The 18666-nt window shown below is 37.2% G+C and overlaps 1 protein-coding gene and 1 pseudogene across 2 annotated transcripts in view; one reads left to right on the top strand and one right to left on the bottom strand.

Annotated features, from left to right (window-relative positions):
• Positions 1-1601: 1601 nt before the first annotated feature.
• Positions 1602-5116, bottom strand: LOC149227243 (F-box/kelch-repeat protein At3g61590-like; annotated as a pseudogene).
• An 8926-nt stretch (positions 5117-14042) lies between these two features.
• The window catches only part of LOC149227242 (uncharacterized), a 94326-nt gene continuing 89702 nt past the window's right edge, over positions 14043-18666 (top strand). Inside the window, exons 1-2 of one of the 2 annotated variants that reach the window (XM_089375464.1) lie at positions 14043-14532; positions 14683-14804. The gene's annotated coding sequence lies outside the window, so the exon portion shown is untranslated. The remainder of the gene's footprint in view (positions 14533-14682; positions 14805-18666) is intronic. The other variant, XM_089375465.1, reaches the window with a different exon arrangement.

Here is an 18666-nt window from a genome sequence, read left to right as displayed (position 1 = left end):
TTGCGCATATACGGAAATTGTGCATATACGGAAGATATGTGCATATCTTCCGTATATACATAATTTTCTTATATGTGCACATTTCTGTATATGTGCAATTTCTGTATATGGATGTTGTGCATACACTGTAGATTCACATATATAAAAGACATGCATATACGGAAGATATATACATATAAGAAAGTTACGCATATACAGAAGTTGCGCATATACGAAAGATGCACATATATAAAAGTTATATATACTAAAGTTTCACATACATGGAGGTTATGTGTATATATAAAAGTTGCACATATACCTGGAAGATATTTGCATATAGAAAAATTTCGCATATACAAAAAATATGCGCATATCTTCCATATATGCACAATTTCTATATATGAAAAATTTCCATATATGGAAGCTGCACATGTACGGTAGATGCACATACATAAAAGATGTACATATATGAAATATATGCATATATAAGAAAGTTACGCATATACGGAAGATATGCACATATCTTCCTATATGCGTAATTTCCATATATGCGCAATTTTTGTATACGGAAGTTGTGCATATATGGTAGATGCACATATATAAAAGATGTGCATACACGGAAGATATGCACAAATAAAAAATTTACGCATATACATAAGTTGCGCATATACAAAAGATGCACATATACGAAAGATATGCGCATATATTGCGTATATGCACAATTTCCGTATATGGAATTTGCACATATACGAAATTTATGTATATACGGAAGAGATGCGCATATCTTTCACATATGTACAATTTCTATATATGCACAATTTTTGTATATGGAATTTGTGCATATATGATGCAGATATATAAACAACGTGCATATACGGTAGATATGCACATTTAAGAAAGTTACAGATATACTGAAGATATGCGCATATCTTCCGTGTATGCACAATTTCTGTATATTCTTAATTTCTGTATATGGAATTTGCGCATATACGATGCAGATACATAAAAGACGTGTATATACAGAAGATATGCACATATAAAAAAGTGACAGATATATAGAAGATATGCGCATATCTTCCGTATATGCACAATTTCCATATATGCACAAAAATGCAGTCTCTATATAGGTGCAACCTCTGTATATACACATCTTTTATATATACGCAACTTCCGTACCTAAAAGTGTTATCTGCCAATTTTAATAATATTTCAAGCCCACTAAGCCGAGTTTTATGAAGTTTTCCTTTGTTAAAATATGTTTGTAATATTAAATGAAAATCAACCCCCTGACTGCCACGGCCTCTCCTACGCTGATACGATTGCGATTTGGTCTTGATTCCTCTGTGATCCTTTTCTAAATTTAGAGCTCATGTAATCCCTGTATATCCGATATGAAACTCTGTCCTCCCTATTCGATCTCCCCACACCTGATCACTCCTACGTTCCTTTAATCCTCTACTCTGTCTCCAATTTTCAAAAATTTCTCCTGTTCATTCTGTAACATAAATACAACAACAAGACATGGATGTGACAACAAGTCAGAAAACAACACAACAAGGAGGAAACAAAATACTTATGGCTAGCTCAAACTTTTCCAAAATAATATGCAAGGCTTTAATCTCTCAAATTTTCAATTCTCCAAAGGGCATATTATTGTCCACAAATTGCTGGTGTGTCGCCGAGAGATCAGTTTTAGGTATCTTTTTCCTTTTATCTGACCCTCTCACTTTGCCTCTTGAAGAAAATGGACCAAGTCTTCTATTGTGATAATAAACAAGAATGGGGATAAAGAAGCGCCTTACCTCAAGCCTTGGATGGAGTGGCATTCCCTTGAGGGAGGTCTGTTGAGAGTAATAGAAAAGAAAGGGGTTATTATCATGGATCTAGTCCATGATATCTATTCTTAAGAAAATACAATGGTTGCTAGCATCTGAAAGAGGAATTGCCAATTTAAGTATCATATGCTTTGGATAAGTCAAATTTCATCAATATCTCTAGCCTTTGTCGAGATTTCAAAGAGTGAGGTATTTCATGAGCCGAGATTATGCCATCATGGATTTGTTGCACCACTATAAAGTTTGTTTGTTTCGAACTAATTATGATGGATGGATCTACAAAGTGGTTGGTTTGGATCTACAAAGTGAATGTAACAACCCTGGTGAAAATTCCATGTAATAAATGTTAAAAACAATAACCACGGATGAATGGGACACTTATTCCAAGTTGAATGTTGGGAAAGACATCCTATGGGTGTTCATTTCGTTGTTGATGGCTAGGGAAATTGGCAAAGGAAGTGACATGAGGAAACAATGGTTCATGGCGATTCTCAGATAAGTAAGATATCCCTACACTTAACTCTGTTGTTTACACCTGTAGGTTACATGTCGATGATATGTTTGATGAAATTCCTGTCATGGCTAGTAGGGGTATGGTTAAGGCCTTGATCAACTATTTATTTTTGCATCATTGTTTCCCTGTACTTTACTTAATTATGAGCTTTCATTCCATTCTGGGCAGTGGCCTAGGCTTTGGGCCTGAAAAAGTGGCTCAAATCTTGGAGTCGCTGGCACATAATTGGTAAGTTTCATCCACAGTCGCTGGCATGCAAGCCTATGAGAGTGACTTTAGGTCTCTAGTCGCTCCCTTGCCCATAGCATGAGAGCGACTGAACCTTAAATTGTCAAGAACAACAGTGGGACCCCGGAACAAGTTGTCTTAGTGGTTGACTTGTCTCCCAAGGGTTCTATTGATGGTGTTGGATGGCTATGTGTGATATTCCATCGATTCCACTTCCTTAAGGCCACCTAGGAGATTGAATCTAATCATAGTAGCCTCTCATCTCATGTTTACCCCAGATGGCATGGTAACTTGGGTGGATGTGGGAGGAGAGAATGTGATCTTCTAGAAAAGTGATAATAACCTTCTCATCAACCCTGCAAGTCAGAATAACTTCCATCTATTTAGTGAAATAATTAGTGGCCATTAGAATATACTTGTGTTCACCACTTGAATTGCGATGTATTTCTCCAATGAAGTCTAATCCCCACTGTTGGAATGGAGCTTGAACTTTTATAGGCTTCAATTGTAGAGATTTAATTTTCTATTTTCCCACGAACATCTGGCATTCTAAACAAGCCCTGAAAACAACAATATTGTCTTTAAAAAGGGAACGCTAATAATATATGACTCTCAAAATCTTGTATGTCATGACCTTCCATGATTGTTTTCCGTTGCATACTCCACAATAAAGTTCTGAAATAATCTCATGCATTTGTTCTTTAATGACACAAGTTAGTAGGATGTCGACATGTTCTTTCCAGTACAAGCCCACGCCTATCTTGGAAACTGTGACCCAACAGAAGTGAAGCAAGATATCCATCTCCAATTAGACCTTTGATTCTCAAAGAGTTCACACACCAATAATTGAATGATAATCCCTGAAAAAATACAAGCAATCCCCACTGCTAGCACACTTATAATCAAAATCAGCTTTCTCTCCAAAAAATCTATTGAAGACTTAAACTAGGCATCGTTTCAATCTCTGGCCACCCATCCCCCTGCAGCGCCCAGATATTCAAGAATTTACACTTCTTGGGAGAACCCAATCCTCCCACAAGAGTAAGCCGACATCTTCTCTTTATAAGGAAGGAGCACATGAGCTACTGAGGCCTTGGCACCATGACCTCACTCCAAGTACCCTTCACTAAATCAAATGCAATGATATTATAAGGTCTAGCAGATGTGAGAAAATAGATAACTCCATTACAGTAGACTGTGTCATTGGGTTTCCACACAGCCAACCTCACAGCATATTCACAAGGGACTTCTCTAATCACATGCCATGAATCAGCGCATGAATCATAAATTTCTATTGTGGGTTCATGGCTGTTAGCATTTTGCGAAGACCCGCCTACTATAATGACCTGAAAGCTTTCGTCACAACCATATTTGTCAGTAGGGCCAAATTTTCTCTCAATTCCACAGATGCACGAATTCAAATGAGGACAGTGCAATGCAGGCAGCAGCCTCCATTTCTTTGCTATTGGATTACAGACTGCAAGATGGTGTGATCCAGTCGAGCTCCCCTTGATAAGGAGCTACTGACCAATTGCTGCCATAGGAAACTGAATGGATGGGGGAAGAAAACAAAGAGGAATTGAATACCATCTATTCGCATTTGGATTATAAGCACAGCAGCAATCCCTGTAGTTATATTTAGAGACTACAAATAACCAAGGCACAACAGTACATAGTCAACCTATATTTGAGTTGGGAAAATCGTTTGAAGATTATAGTGGGCACAACACGAGGACTTGCATATCTACACGAGGATTCCGATGTCCGCATTATGCACAGAGATATCAAATGTCCCAATATACTTTTAGATGACAAATTTCATGCTAAAATAGCAGATTTTGGATTGGCAAGATTCTTTCCAGAAGGCGAAACCCATGTTTCAACCAAAGTGGGAGGAACAATGTAAGTTGTGCAATTGGTCTATTGACTTATTAACATTGTAAGTTCAATGATTCAGAGAATACTTTCAATTAATTGATTCAGCAACCATTGAGCCCTCATTCTCCTACCACTAAATACGTAAACCATTTAAACATGTACATAAATATCATTGAAAGGGACGAAATGGTTCAGAAAATACTTTCAAAAACCCTTTCAACGACCTCTAGGAAAGCAAGCTCTTCATTGTCGCCATCGACAGTAGAAGGTTCAGAGGTTTTAATGAAAATTTCAATACCGTTAATATTTAGAGTGCAGATGCCAAGCAAATACTTAATGCAACCAGGAACCAGGAAAATGGGCTACACGGGTACCTGCAAGGCTTACAGATTCGAGGCAGAAAACTGATTTGTTCGACGCAGAAAACTGATTTAACCTGTACCTGCCATAAAAAAACCCATAACAATACACTGGATTGAGATTAAAACGGTGGAAGCAAAATGAGAGAGAATGGGATCAGAAAACCCATTTTTGAGAGCACTAACCTGAAATTTGAACAGAAGAACTCTGAGCACCTGAGCGAACAATTTCTGAACAGGAAAATAGAGCTATAAACAGGGTATACTGAATAACTGAGGGCTAGGTCGTGCACAACAGAGTGCATAGCAGAAACGGGACACATTATTGCAGCAGGTAGTGGAAGAGCCCGGAAACATTATTGCAGTAGGGCATGGAAGAGAACAGGAAGAGCAAAAAGCGGAAATAGGAGGAACAGAAATGGTCGTGGAAGAGAACAGGAAGAGGAGAAACAGAAATGGAGTGGCATGACAGATGTCAACCATATGCCAATTGAAGGTGCACGCCAGCTGTCAATCATAGAAACAAAAGGTAGATGAAAAAGCTCACTCAAAGGAAGGCCTATCGGCCTAATTATTTTATTTTTATTTTTTTAATGTAATTTTCATTATGATATGTTTTTAAATTTAAAAATCATATTTTTGATGATCTATATTTATAGTGTGGGTAATCCTCTTTCCTCATGGCCCAGTTTTATTTCTGCATTAAAGGAACAATTTTATCCCTTAGGTTATAAGCAAAAAGCCTTAATGGATTGGCAATACTTAAGGCAAGGCAGACGCTAGGATGTTCAAAGCTTTACTGAGGAGTTTAGAAAACAAACACTTAATTTGGGCATTGCACTTGACTCACCTGAAGTAGTAACTAAGTATATTGGATCATTACATAGTTACATTAGACATTCATTATTATTGTTTGAACCAACTACTATTGACTCGGCCAGTGTAAAGGCCATTCATCTTGAGAATAGGGGAAAAAATGAAAGAGATGATCATTCCAAGAAACCACCTTTTAAACCTCCAAATGGCAAACCCAAAGTGAAAGGAAAGGGAAAGGAGAAGAGGACGACATCAACCAAGAAAGATGAAGGAGAAAGGCCTTATTGCACTCACTGCAAAAAGGAAGGTCATGACGACGATCATTGTTGGAAATTGTACCCGGAAAAGAGACCAAAGAAGTATGGAGGAAAAGGAAAGCAAAAGACAGTGGCAACTGTGTAGCAAGACCTTGGATCCGATTCTAGAGATGAAGCATTGATCACGATAGCAGGAACAAAAGGTACTCTCACACCTCATGTTAATTCTGAATCACATGAAGGCACTAGTTCAATAGATGAGTCTCTTCCTAATGAATGAAAGAGAATTGAGTTATTTCATATTAGAGTTGTCATAAATCATACAAAAGTGGAAACTCTATTTTATACTAGATCCCAAGCAAATTTAATTTCAGAGTCCTTGGTAAAGAAGCTAGGCTTAGAAACCAAATCACATCCAAAACCTTACCCGCTTGGATAGATACATGATAAAGCAAAATTGAATGTAACTAAGTAGTGCAAGGTTAAATTTGTGATCACTTCTAAGTTAGTGGATGAGGTAGAACTTGATGTGATACCATTGGATATATGTGGCATGGTGTTAGGGAGTCCATATCTATATAATATAAATACCAAATCAAAAAATATGGGGTAGAATATATTGTAAGGGCTCATCAAACTAAAATCAATGCCAGCCTTGTAAGTGCAGGACAAATGAAGAGGTTGGTGAATTCCAGTAAGGGTTGCATGCTTATGGTTGTGAGGGGGAAGGATGAATAATTATCCGATGCTTTCCATGGTTGTGATCATGTGCATAAAAAGGAATGATGTGAATTAATTTCTAACTATGATGAGATGTTTCAAGAACCAAGGGAATTACCTCCGAAGAGGGAAATCCAACATGAGATCCATTTGTAGCATGACGCTCCTTTACCAAATATTGGCATGTACAGGATGTCGACTATTGATATGGAGGAGATCAAAAAATAGGTGCAGGAACTATTTAACCAAGGTGTCATCAGACCGACCACTTCTCCGTGCGAATCATTGATTGTCTTAGTGCCAAAGAAAGATGGCACATGGAGGATGTGCGTGGATTACCGAGCACTAAACAAAATCACGGTGAAAAATCGTTACCCTCTCTCGCGCATTGATGATTTACTAGATCAATTAAGGAATGTTATCTATTTCACCAAATTGGATTTGCATAGTGGTTATCACCAGGTCCGAATTGCGATGCAGGATGTCTGGAAAACCGCCTTCAAGACCAAACAGGGGTTGTTCGAATGGATGGTGATGCCATTCAGACTATGCAATGCTCCAACCACTTTCATGAGGGTCATGAATGATCTCTTTAGGCCTTTCATTGATGAATTTGTTCTTGTATATCTAGATATATTCTTGTCTTTAGTAAAAATTGGAATGAACATGTATGCCATGTAAAGAAAGTGCTTGATGTATTGAGAAAAGAAAAAATCTATGTAAAATTGTCAAAGTGTGAGTTTGGGAAAACTTCTTTGGTTTACCTAGGTCATATTGTTGGTCATGGTCAATTAAAAATTGATCCTTCCAAAGTTGAAGCAATTGTAAATTGGCCTAAGCCTATTAGTGTAACCAAGGTTTGCAAATTTTTGGGTGCAGTACAATATTGGAGGAGATTTATTGCCACTTTCTCTATTATTGCAGCACCTTTACACACACTGACAAGTGTAAAGAAAGTCTTTCAATGGGGAGGAGAGCAGTGGAAGTCCTTCGAAACATTGAAAGAAAAGATCAGCACCGCACTGGTCTTGGCCTTACCAGATCTCCAACAGCCATTCGAGATCGAGATAGACGCTAGCGGATATGCCATGGGAGCTGTACTGATGCAGCAAAAGAAGCCGATATGTTACCATTCAGAGAAATTATCTCAGGTTGTGATAAACTATCCCACTTATGACAAGGAGTTATATGCCTTAGTCCAGAGTGTGAAAAAGTGGAAACACTACCTGATCGGCAAGGAGACCATCATCCATACGGATCATCAGCCCTTGCAGTATCTTTAGCCACAAACCAAGTTGCAACAAGCTCGTCATTTCAGGTGGATGGGTTTTCTTCAGCAATTTCATCTGGTAATAAAGTATAAGAAGGGCAATAGCAATAAATTGGCTGATATGCTATCTGACCCTCCTATTTCTGCTTCTGTTATTTTGCATAATGCTTCGTTATCTTTTGAAAGTTATGCTGAACAATATGCTAATGATGATGAATTTAAGGAGATTTATGAAAAACTAACCCATGGTTCACAGGTAGAAAACTATCGCTTGCAGGGAAAACTGTTGTATCACCTTGGGAAATTGTGCATGCCCATAGGGGAAAGGGTACATGTAATCTGGGAGGCCCACACCTCCCTTGTTTCTGGTCATTTTGGTGTTGAAAAAACTGTGTCATGTACAAAGATTTTTCTTTTGTCCTCATATGAACAACATTGTGAATCGCTATGTAAAGGGATGTGTGATGTGTTCTGTTTCAAAGCCCTCTAATAGAAAGCTCGGGCTCTAGACACCACTCCCTATTCCAAGTCGTCCATGGGAAGGTGTGTCAATGGATTTTGTAGGAGGTTTGCCTTTGTCTAGAAAAGGTCATGACTATTTGTATGTCATCGTTGACTGTTTTAGTAAGATGTGTATTTTAATGCCTTGTAAATAGTAGATCACTGCAGAGCAGACTACTTATCTTTTCTTTCAGCATGTTTGGGTCCATTTTGGGTTGCCCACATCGATTTTGTCAGATCAGGACTCTCGCTTTATCGAAGAGTTTTGGACCAGCTTGTGGAAGATTATGGACACCAAGTTGAAAAGAAGCATGACATTTCATCCACAGACTGACGGACAAACAGAGGTTGTCAACCGCACCGTGGTACACTTGTTGCGAGGCTATTGTGGAAAACATCCTAAGTTGTGGGATGTTAGGTCCCTATAATACTAGTGATTCCCCCATTACTATTTTCATTGTATCCCTTATTGTTATTGTTGTGCCCCTATTGTCCCCATATTATTATTATTGTGCCCCATAGAAGCCCACTATTGTTATTTTTGTGCTCTTATATTATTATTGTTAGGTCGGCTTTGGTTATATTGTGACCCCTTAGACTCCTATATATAGAAAGGAGGTTTTGTCATTTGTATCATCCAATAATTGTTCATTTGTGTAATGTAAAGTAGGTTGCCCCCTTGAAGAGCTTGTTTCTAGGTCGTTGATCTATAATTTCTATCTTTTCTATCTTTTTGTAAGCTGGTTTCATAACATTTGGTATCAAAGATTTGGATTCTAGGGTTTCGCTGCTCCAAATAGGTCATCGTGGAATTTTCGCTATAACTTTTTCGCTACGAAGTTTCAGAAGCTAAACAAAAAACTCATTTGAGAAGAAATCGGTCTGAACCTCGGGTCCGAACTTCAGATCTTGTCTCGCTATATTTTCGGAGCTATGATATGAGGAAGTTAGGGTTTTTGCAAGCTCCATAATTTCATCTCAAACATGTCATCGTGGAAGTTTCACTATAATTTTTTTTCTACGAAGGTTCAGACTCTGAAATTAAAACCCATTTGAGCTGAAATCTTGGTGAAGCTCAGGTCCAAATTTCAGACCTTGTCTCGCTATATTTTTGGAAATATAATTTGAGGAAGATAGGGATTTTGCATACTCCAGAATTATATTCTAAACAGGTGACCTTGGGAAAATCGTCATAACTTTCTCTCTAAGCATCAGATTGAAATTTCGTAAGAAGATTCAGAAAGAGGACGGACTGTACGTTTTTTTATATTGTTTTTAGATTCGAAGGTCGAAACAATAACACGTGGAACTTCGTACATGTTTGCTCTACTGAATAATTATATAAGCAGGTCATCTTGGGAGGTGGGGAATAACTCTTTCTTGGAGAATCCAATTTCGATCAAACTGGTGGCATTAGAAAGAGGGCATAGAGTGATACTGCAGGTCGCAATTTTAGACCTTGGAGATCCAAAATTACAGAGTTACAGTCGTTCAATATTGAGCTCCTACAAAGTGAAAAAAGGTGTGTAGTTTTTTTAAATTTTTGCATAAGTTTGGTTTGAAAAATTAGTTTGAAGGAATTCAAAGGGCATAGTGAAGAATTATTATCAGTAATTGATGCCCCAAAGAAAAAAAATGGAAACACCTAGTAAGCAACCTGAAATCTCTAGCATGACTCATGAAGAAGAGGAAGAAATGCAACATGATATATCAAAATTACGAGAACAAGTGCAACAAATTTCACTCGCACAAAAAGTGACAGAAGCTAAGATGGATGGTTTAAAGAAAGAAGTAGAAGCTAAGTTGTATGGCGTGGAAGCTAAGATGGATGGTTTAAAGAAAGGCGTAGAAGCTAAGATGGATGGCGTGGAAGCTAAGATGGATGACTTAAAGAAAGGCGTGAAAGCTAAGATGGAAGATTTGACAAAATTTCTACAAGAAATGCTTACTAATGGCGAAAAGGTAGTAAAGGAAACTCATGATGAGAAAAAAATAAATATTAATCATGATTTCATAGACTCTAACATTGGATCGAAGAAACGCCATGTTCCAAATATCGATATGAGGAAGTTTGATGGCAAGGATCCCGCAACATGGATACTACAGATGGAGCAATTTTTGGATCTCCATAATTTCCAAAACACACAAAAGGTACACATTGCAACTTTATATTTGGAACCAAATCAGTTTGTATGGTATCGATGGCTTTGCTCTCGTAAACAAATTGTCACTTGGGCTATTTTTATGGATGAAATGATAACGCATTATGAGGATACAAAAAGCAACACTTTTTTTAGCCAATTGATAAATCTCAAACAAAAGGGTTCAATGATGGAGCACATTGAGGACTTCTAAAAATTGAATATAAGGGTAAAAGATACTCCAGAGGAGCATATGATTGAAGTGTTCAAAGGGACTTTAAAGGATAACATCCAACATGAGGTTTTCCTTTGGGAACCTGATTCATTGGAGAAGGCATTTAGGTTTGCAAGAAAAATTGAAAGAATAATTATCAAATTGATCCAAGTAGATCTCCAGACACTAATGGCATGAAAAAGGCTCAAAATTAAAAGTGGCAGAAAGTCGATTACCTTGACATCGTCGCCCTGATTCCAATGGCACGAATGACACTCCAATCCTATTCCGTATGAAGAAGATAGAGGCAGTCAAAGTTTGGGGTTGACTTACCCATGTGATAGGCTTAAGAAGGGCGCAATTTGGCAAGAATCCAGCATCGGAATCCGACCAATTTTATGGGCGAAGTTGTGGGTCTGTTAATTTGTCTAATATCGCCTAAGGTTCTGGAAAATTCCTAAGTGGGTGGTGGTTATTTATTTTTAAATAAAAAATATAAACAAATATGGGGTGGGCGACCATGACCCTGCTGCCCCTGGAACCTCCATAACAACAATGATATTAAATGGGGTGGGCAGCCATGACCCCGCCACCCCGGGAGTCCACCAACAAAAAAATATACGCATATGGTGGGGGCGCGGGCTGTCAACCTCGCTGCCCCTTTACCTCACATTCAAACCGTCGAAGATTTGGGGGAGCGGGACATCGGGATCGGCGGACCCACCTCTGATTACACACTACACTCAACTTATACGGAGGCAACGATAGAGGTTTAGGGGAGCGGGCAACCATACCGACGGACCCTCCTCCCATTTAAATAAACTATAACTGTTATGCATTAAAAAAGGGAGGGGCGGGATTTGATCCCTTGACCCCCCTCAACGAGTTTCCTTGTTTGCCAATGCGCCCAACGACCTTCCTTGGTTGATCCGCCCACCAAACATTATATCAAGACTTTTGCACAGTGCTCCTGGGGGAAGAGAGCGCACACGTATTTCGAGACATATGATTTGCAGGAGGCAAAACCGTGAGCAGGGCTGTGACAGGGGGCGGAACTTTGCCTGAGCACATTTTCCAGTGGGTCAGTTTTGGTCCAGTGTCAGAATTGGGAAAGTTTTATATCGATTTTTCACATCTCGGCGACATGAACTCAATGGTGATGCCAGTTTCTACAACAGAGCATTCTATTTTTTGGCCATTTTCTAGATTGGAGGTATAAGACTCCTTTTTGTAAATGTTGATTGTACTCTTCTTTCTCATGCCACTTAATGAATGAAGGCCTCCCCATTGATTGAGCAGGGCCCAGAGACGTAGTCCAAATTGGACGAACTTCGTTATCAAGTCTCTTGTCTTCTTTCATGCTTTTATGTGTTTCTCCTCTTCTCTCATGTGCACATTAAATTTCTATGGTTACGCTGTAATTTATCCGTGTAATTCTTTAATACATCTATAAGCAAAATATCTTGGATCATTAAATCCCTTCAAAACGAGTCAAATGGCCTTCGAACTTGTAGACTTGAATAAAACCTGTTCAAATACAAGAGAGAGATTTTTGGAGCGAGTATATTGGAATTTATCAAGGAGATTTCATAGTAAAAAAGTACAGATTTAATAATGATTTGTGTTACTATGCCAATGTGACCTGTTGTGATACTTTCAGAAACCTTAAAAGCATATTATTAATGTTTAATAAAGAGCTCAAAAACTTGACGAAGGAATGTCAAAAGTTGATTCAATGTAGTTTTTAATTTGCCCACCAATATATTTGGAGACCTTTGAAGCAACATTGCATTGCACGAGGCAATTGTCGAAACCTTAATAAGATTTTATTATTTTGGCTTTTCATTGAGTGTTCAATAACTCGTATGAGAGGTGGGTGTCAAAAATGTCCAAGAAAATAAGATTTTTGTTGTTGTTGTATTTGTTGCTTTTTCTTGAAAACCCAATTTTTGGAATTGGTGATTCTTCTAGTAATAAAGCATCCATTTATTATAAGTTTAGTCTTTTATTTTTTAAAAGATTCACATACTATGCATTCAATCTTGTTAATATTAGTGTATATCCTATGATCCAATGCCAAAATACACTATGAAAAATATATATTTTATCTTTTAGATCTAATAGTATGTATTAAATTATGTAAATCACAACATAAATTGTATTAATTAATCTACTTTTGAGTTCTTATTGATAACATTCAATAGTTTTATTATGTTGGTTATCTTATATGTCTCATAAAGTTTGCTTTAGATCTCTTTAGTCATATATCATATATACAAATGCTATGGCATGCATAGGTCAAGAACATTTAATTTCCACTTTTGAAGATTTTATCATAGAGTGTTCCCTACAATTTCAAACCAAAATTCAAAATTTAATAAATCATGTGTATTATATATTCATTTTGGTTTTTTATGATAAATATATGAAATTTTTAAACATAATTATTTTATTGAAAAATATATATATATATATTTTTAATTTTTATGAATAAAAAAAATCTGTGTTATATAACCATTTTAGTTTTTTTTTTATGATAAATACATGAAATTTTTAAACATAACTTTTTTTATAAATTTTTATTAGTCAAAATTTAATTAATTAGTAAAATATCAATCATAAGGACAAAATTTTGAATCCAGAGAAATCTAAATTCCAACCGATATCTCCAGACAATTTTGTACATTAAATTTTGAATGTGCCATTCACCTACAACTTTATCGCCATCTTCTTTACTTTTGATAACCAGAAGCAAAAGAATCTTGACCCTCCCTGTGCCTATCAACATCAGTTCAACTTTATGTGGAAGAGGGTTGGAATTTGATAACCATGGTACTAATTAAATTGGATTATGCGAGCTGGGCGCGCAGTATAGAATATGATGTAAATTGGATTATGCGACCTCGGCGCGCAGTAGAGAATATGATGTACAACTTGACAGCTTCGTACGTTCAACTTTGAATGTGTCATTCATCAGAGTGTCCGTGCCCTGAGGTCCGTAGGGGGCGACCGCGGCCGAGTGGGGCAACAACAATTAAGACATGCATTTAGCGTCAGCCAGCCGGGGCAACAACAATTAAGACGTGCATTTAGTGTCAGCCAGCGGGCGAGTGGGGCCGTTGTCATTTGCATTGAAAAATGAATATATTTTATTAATGCAATTATTACCCTGGGGAGAAATAAAACAAATGCGATTGTGGATACTTTTTAACATTTTTTTAAATCATCGTGTCACTTGCTCATCTTACGTGGATTGCGGATTCAGGAAATCTAATCTACGAGATTAATTATTTTTGATTCTGAGAGCAATCGACACAAGTTCTTCACGGAATTGTTTTTAGTGCGATTTTTTTGAGATTCTGGTGACTGAATTTAGTTGAAAAAATTAAGGTTAAATTTTGATTTGTATTATTTAAAATGATTTTTTAATTGTATATTTAGATTCAGTACCCTGAAAAATCCCTGGGAAATTTTGATTGTACAGAAATTACCTGTCAACCTTGAAATTTCAATAAATTGCTGTCGGATTTTAGAAAAATTTAACCTGAAAAACCTCTAAAAAATGTAACTAAAGACTACACCGTTCTCCACTGGGTTGCCACTGGACACGAGAAACGAAATTGGGGAACTATGCTCCTACCCTAGCCCCGTTTTCTTTTTTACCGCGTGAACCCTAAACCTTGTTATGTATTTAAGGTGATTAAAGATCCTCATTTTACATCAAAATTCTCTCCTGCATTCATTCAACTCCCTCGCTTTGGACTGGACGATGGAATTCTAAACGAATGTGTGTTTGAACTTCGAATCGCCGCAGGCAGAGGTATATAATTATTATTATTCTGTTAGTTTCAGTTAATGTCATTTTGAATCAGATTTTCTGGCATTTTGATTTCCACTCTGTTTTTCTTTCTTCCATTTTTATCCTACCTACGAATGCCATTTGTATGATTCTTTGAGTCTATTTATGCAGTCTAATAGATCCTCATTTTACATCAAATTTCTCTCGTGCATTCATTCAACTCCCTCGCTTTGGACTGGAGGATGGAATTCTAAACGAATGTGTGTTTGAACTTTGGATCGCTGCAGCCAGAGGTATATTGTTATTGTTTTCTGTTCGTTTCAGTTGATGTCATTTTGAATCAGATTTTCTGTTCGTTTCAGTTAATTCCATAGCTTCCAATTACCCATGGCATTAAGTGCAATGATCTTTATGCCTTCAATAGTATCAATGTTATGTCATCTGGGTTATGTCATCTGGGTTGTAGCAACTGGAGTTGGATATTTAATAGACTATTTAAGAGTTCACAGCTTCATAGTTCTTTTCACGCAGTTCTTAAAATGGTATATAATGGTCATGAAAGGTTGTATTCTTCTAATGTTATGGACCATCGTGATATATGTTTTGATCAATTTTTTGTTCAATATGCTGGTGGAAGTCCCTTTGCGGGTTCCTATGGATGAAATTCTTGTAGTTCTTCTCTATCATGATTGGGGTTTTCGGCTTATATTTCTCAAAATATGCTCGTGGTAGTCCCTTTGCGGGTTCCTATGGATGAAATTCTTGTAGTTCTTCTCTATCATGATTGGGGTTTTCGGCTTATATTTCTCAAAATATGGATGAAATTGGTATTCTTGAGTTAAATGGAGACCCTTATAGATGAGAACTCGTGAAGACCCTTATAGATGAGAACTCGTGAATAAAGTTCTAGAAGCTAAAACAAATGGGTTTTCTCGCTTACTTGGATTGTGAGCTCTTCGCCGAATTCTATCACCCATACTTCTAAAGGCTTTTTTACAGTACTTTGTGTGCCGTATACCTTTGCTTATGGTTTGTTTCGTATGTTGAGGTACTTTCTTATTGTAAATTTTATTAGTTTTCTTACTCTCGATGCCTCGTGCTAGGGTTGTTATGGTGTTGGAGAGGTTCTTTTATGGCACTATAGTTGATGGTATTTACACCAAAACAACATATGCACGTGTTGATGTTGTTGGCAAGGTTGAGAGGAACATTCTGGAAGACCATCCATGCAGTAGTGATGGCCATTGGCATTGTGGGAGAGGCAACTAAAGTTATATTCGGGTTGGATTTGGGATACAATTTGTTAGTATTTCTAAGAATTTTTATGAGTTTTACTTTGGCTTCCATGTATGGCATTGCAGTACCTTCTTTGTTCATGCTCAAAAAAATTGCAATAGTGATTGGCCATTGATGTATATGTTGGACCCATAAGTGACAATGCTAGTGGAATTATTGAGATGGTTGGCATGAGTCATAGGATCCATGAAAGGAATGATGCCCTTGATGCAGCTGAAAACACTACTATCACCATTGGAAAGGGTGTTTCTATTGGTTCAACAATGTTGGTAACATTTGCAATTTTTGGAGACTTTATCAACCATGTTGCAATTCAAACTATAGATGTCTTGACACGAAAAGTGTTCATTGGTTTAATTTTTGGATAAGTGCTTCCTTACTAGTTCTCCACAATGACAATGAAAAGTGGTTTCACTAGTGTGGGCTCAGATGAAGTTGAGTCTTCCTTCGATTTTGTGTACTTAACAATTGATTTCAAAAATAGGTGCAACCTAGGGTATTGTTTTCTCAATTTCACCAGTTTTGAAGCTACTTTGATATTCTACAAATATTTCCATAAAAAATTCTCGAAGGGTTCAAATCGAACATGGTTTGTGAGATAATCTATGCACGCTCGTAGGGACAAGAGGTCTTAAACGAATAATTAAGATTAGATAAGTAACCTTGTGGGATGAATCTCTCTAATCTAAATCATATTAATGAAAAGGAAAGGATGTTAATGATTTGTACTAGTTATGTTTTTGTCTTCTGAATGAGTATTATGGGCTATGCGATGTTGTTTATGAAATGAAATTATAAATTTGGTTTTAATGGCTATATAGCCTTCATATTCTTGCTTTTGGATCCTTATATGCTCCTATCATGTGTTTGTAAGAGAATAGGATTGTTAGATGTTAGTCTTGGTATTGGTTAATAGTTCATCATTTCTATAGGCCTTATCTTATATGAACTCAAGACTAAGAAGATAGGGGAGGATGACTCCTCAACCCCATGGAAAACTAGGATGGTTTTCTTTGGTATGAAAGGCCCTTTGTGATGGTTTTTTTTGGTATGAAAGGCCCCTTGTGAGTCTTAACAAGTGACTTTGGTTAGGAATGGTTACATAAAAAAAGATCTGAGTTAAATGTTTGTGGTAATTAGAAGGTCATTGTTGGTGTGGAATTAGGTGTAAGAGTAGAAGCTTTCATTCCAAAGAGGAGACTCAAAAGAAGTATTTCTCTCAAAATAGCTAAAAGAAAGTACTATAGAGTTCACTAAGGAACTCTTGAATTCACAGAGGAACTCTTGAATGGTGGAAGCCTCTTAAAGGGATTGAAGTTCCCTGTAAGTGAAAGTGCTTTCCCATTTACAACACCAACTAGAGGTTTAAAAATCCATGATATACACCTAATTGGATTGTTGATTAGTTGTAAGGATAGCCTAGATTGAGAGAGAAGGCATGGAGGCTTTATAGGAGGGAAATTATATATAATGACTTCTTTGAATTCATTTGAGAATTGATCAGTTTATGCTTGAGAGATGAAGTATATGGGTACCCCCATGGTTGGTGAAGATATCTATAGTTTCAAGAAGTATCTATTAGGTAAACTTGACTTGGGGAAAGAGTCAATGTTGACTAGGTCAACAATAGTGGTTTTGGGTCCATGGTTTTTTGGTTTCCCATGGTTTTGTTCCCATGGATTTATGTGATGAAGCCTTTAAAAGGCTAGGTGAAGACTCTATTGTAATGGGATAGGGGATGCCAATAGTGAAGGCTCACTTGGCTCGTTTGGCTAGGATTTTGGCCAAGATATAAAATGGAATTATGTTAGTTGGATCACTCCCTAGAGTTGGGGTTTTCCTTGTGTAAACATAGTGTTATGATTGCGTGTTTGAGTTTTGTGGTTGCGTTGATGTTTATCTTAGAAAATTTGGTTTTCTCTCTGGTTAATTTTTAAGAGGGTATCAGATCCGAGTGTGGATTTAGGGGGACATCTCTATTGCCAAGGGTTATTTTTTCCTAATGAAAAATGTGAAGAATTGTGCCTGTGTGTGATCGATGCATAAAGGATACTTGGAAAACCATTTTTTGAAGAGATCTGTGTAGAGGATAGAGTGGAAAGTTATAGTTGAAGAAATTCGAAGGAACCTACCTCACTATGGAACATGGAGGACAGGAGCCATGTGGAGGCCGTGTAAACAAAAAAGGAGATTAAAGTGCACGAATAGTTAGGTATAGTTCAAAGCTTAAACATTTTCATATCACAACGACAGGTACAAGACTTTCCGAAACATCTATTGTTGCCTAGAAGAACTTCACATTACTTAATGTGGGAATTATGAAAATATTCGTTGGAAGCAAGTGCAATCTAATGAAGGAAAGATAAATTCTTGTAGACCAAAACTCGATGTGGTTGAGACATTTATAAAGACAACTAGAGTGGAGAATGGGTCATTTGAATTGTAGTACTCGAGTCAACTCTGGTGGCCATGAGTGAATGAAATTATTGGCAAGGAGATAAATGGGCCCATCAATATGGTTGTAGGTGAAATTAATGTGAGCAATTCATTATTCGATAGTACTGTAGGGGATCAGGTGAAGACACAACTAGGGATAGGGTCACATGAGGAGAGCCATAGTGAAAAGGAATCGTGGAACCTTCTTAGATATTCTATGGTAAACTATTATGGGAGTCTCATTGGAATGATTGCTGCAAAGGATCCTACCAATCACACTATCAGGATTTTATACCTTAAGGAGTGGAGTTTATGCTCCAAGGAGAGAGTGATATCGTTAGGAATTATATGTTGCAATTACAATTTTTCACACTTATTAGGAGCATGTGCTCCAATGCCCAACAACAATTGGTGAAGATCACA

Source organism: Pinus tabuliformis, chromosome J (assembly GCF_031772625.1).
Source record: "Pinus tabuliformis cultivar Carrire ecotype Pingquan chromosome J, CPIR1, whole genome shotgun sequence".
Classification (NCBI taxonomy): domain Eukaryota; kingdom Viridiplantae; phylum Streptophyta; class Pinopsida; order Pinales; family Pinaceae; genus Pinus; species Pinus tabuliformis.
This window is presented reverse-complemented; position numbering and strand designations above follow the sequence as displayed.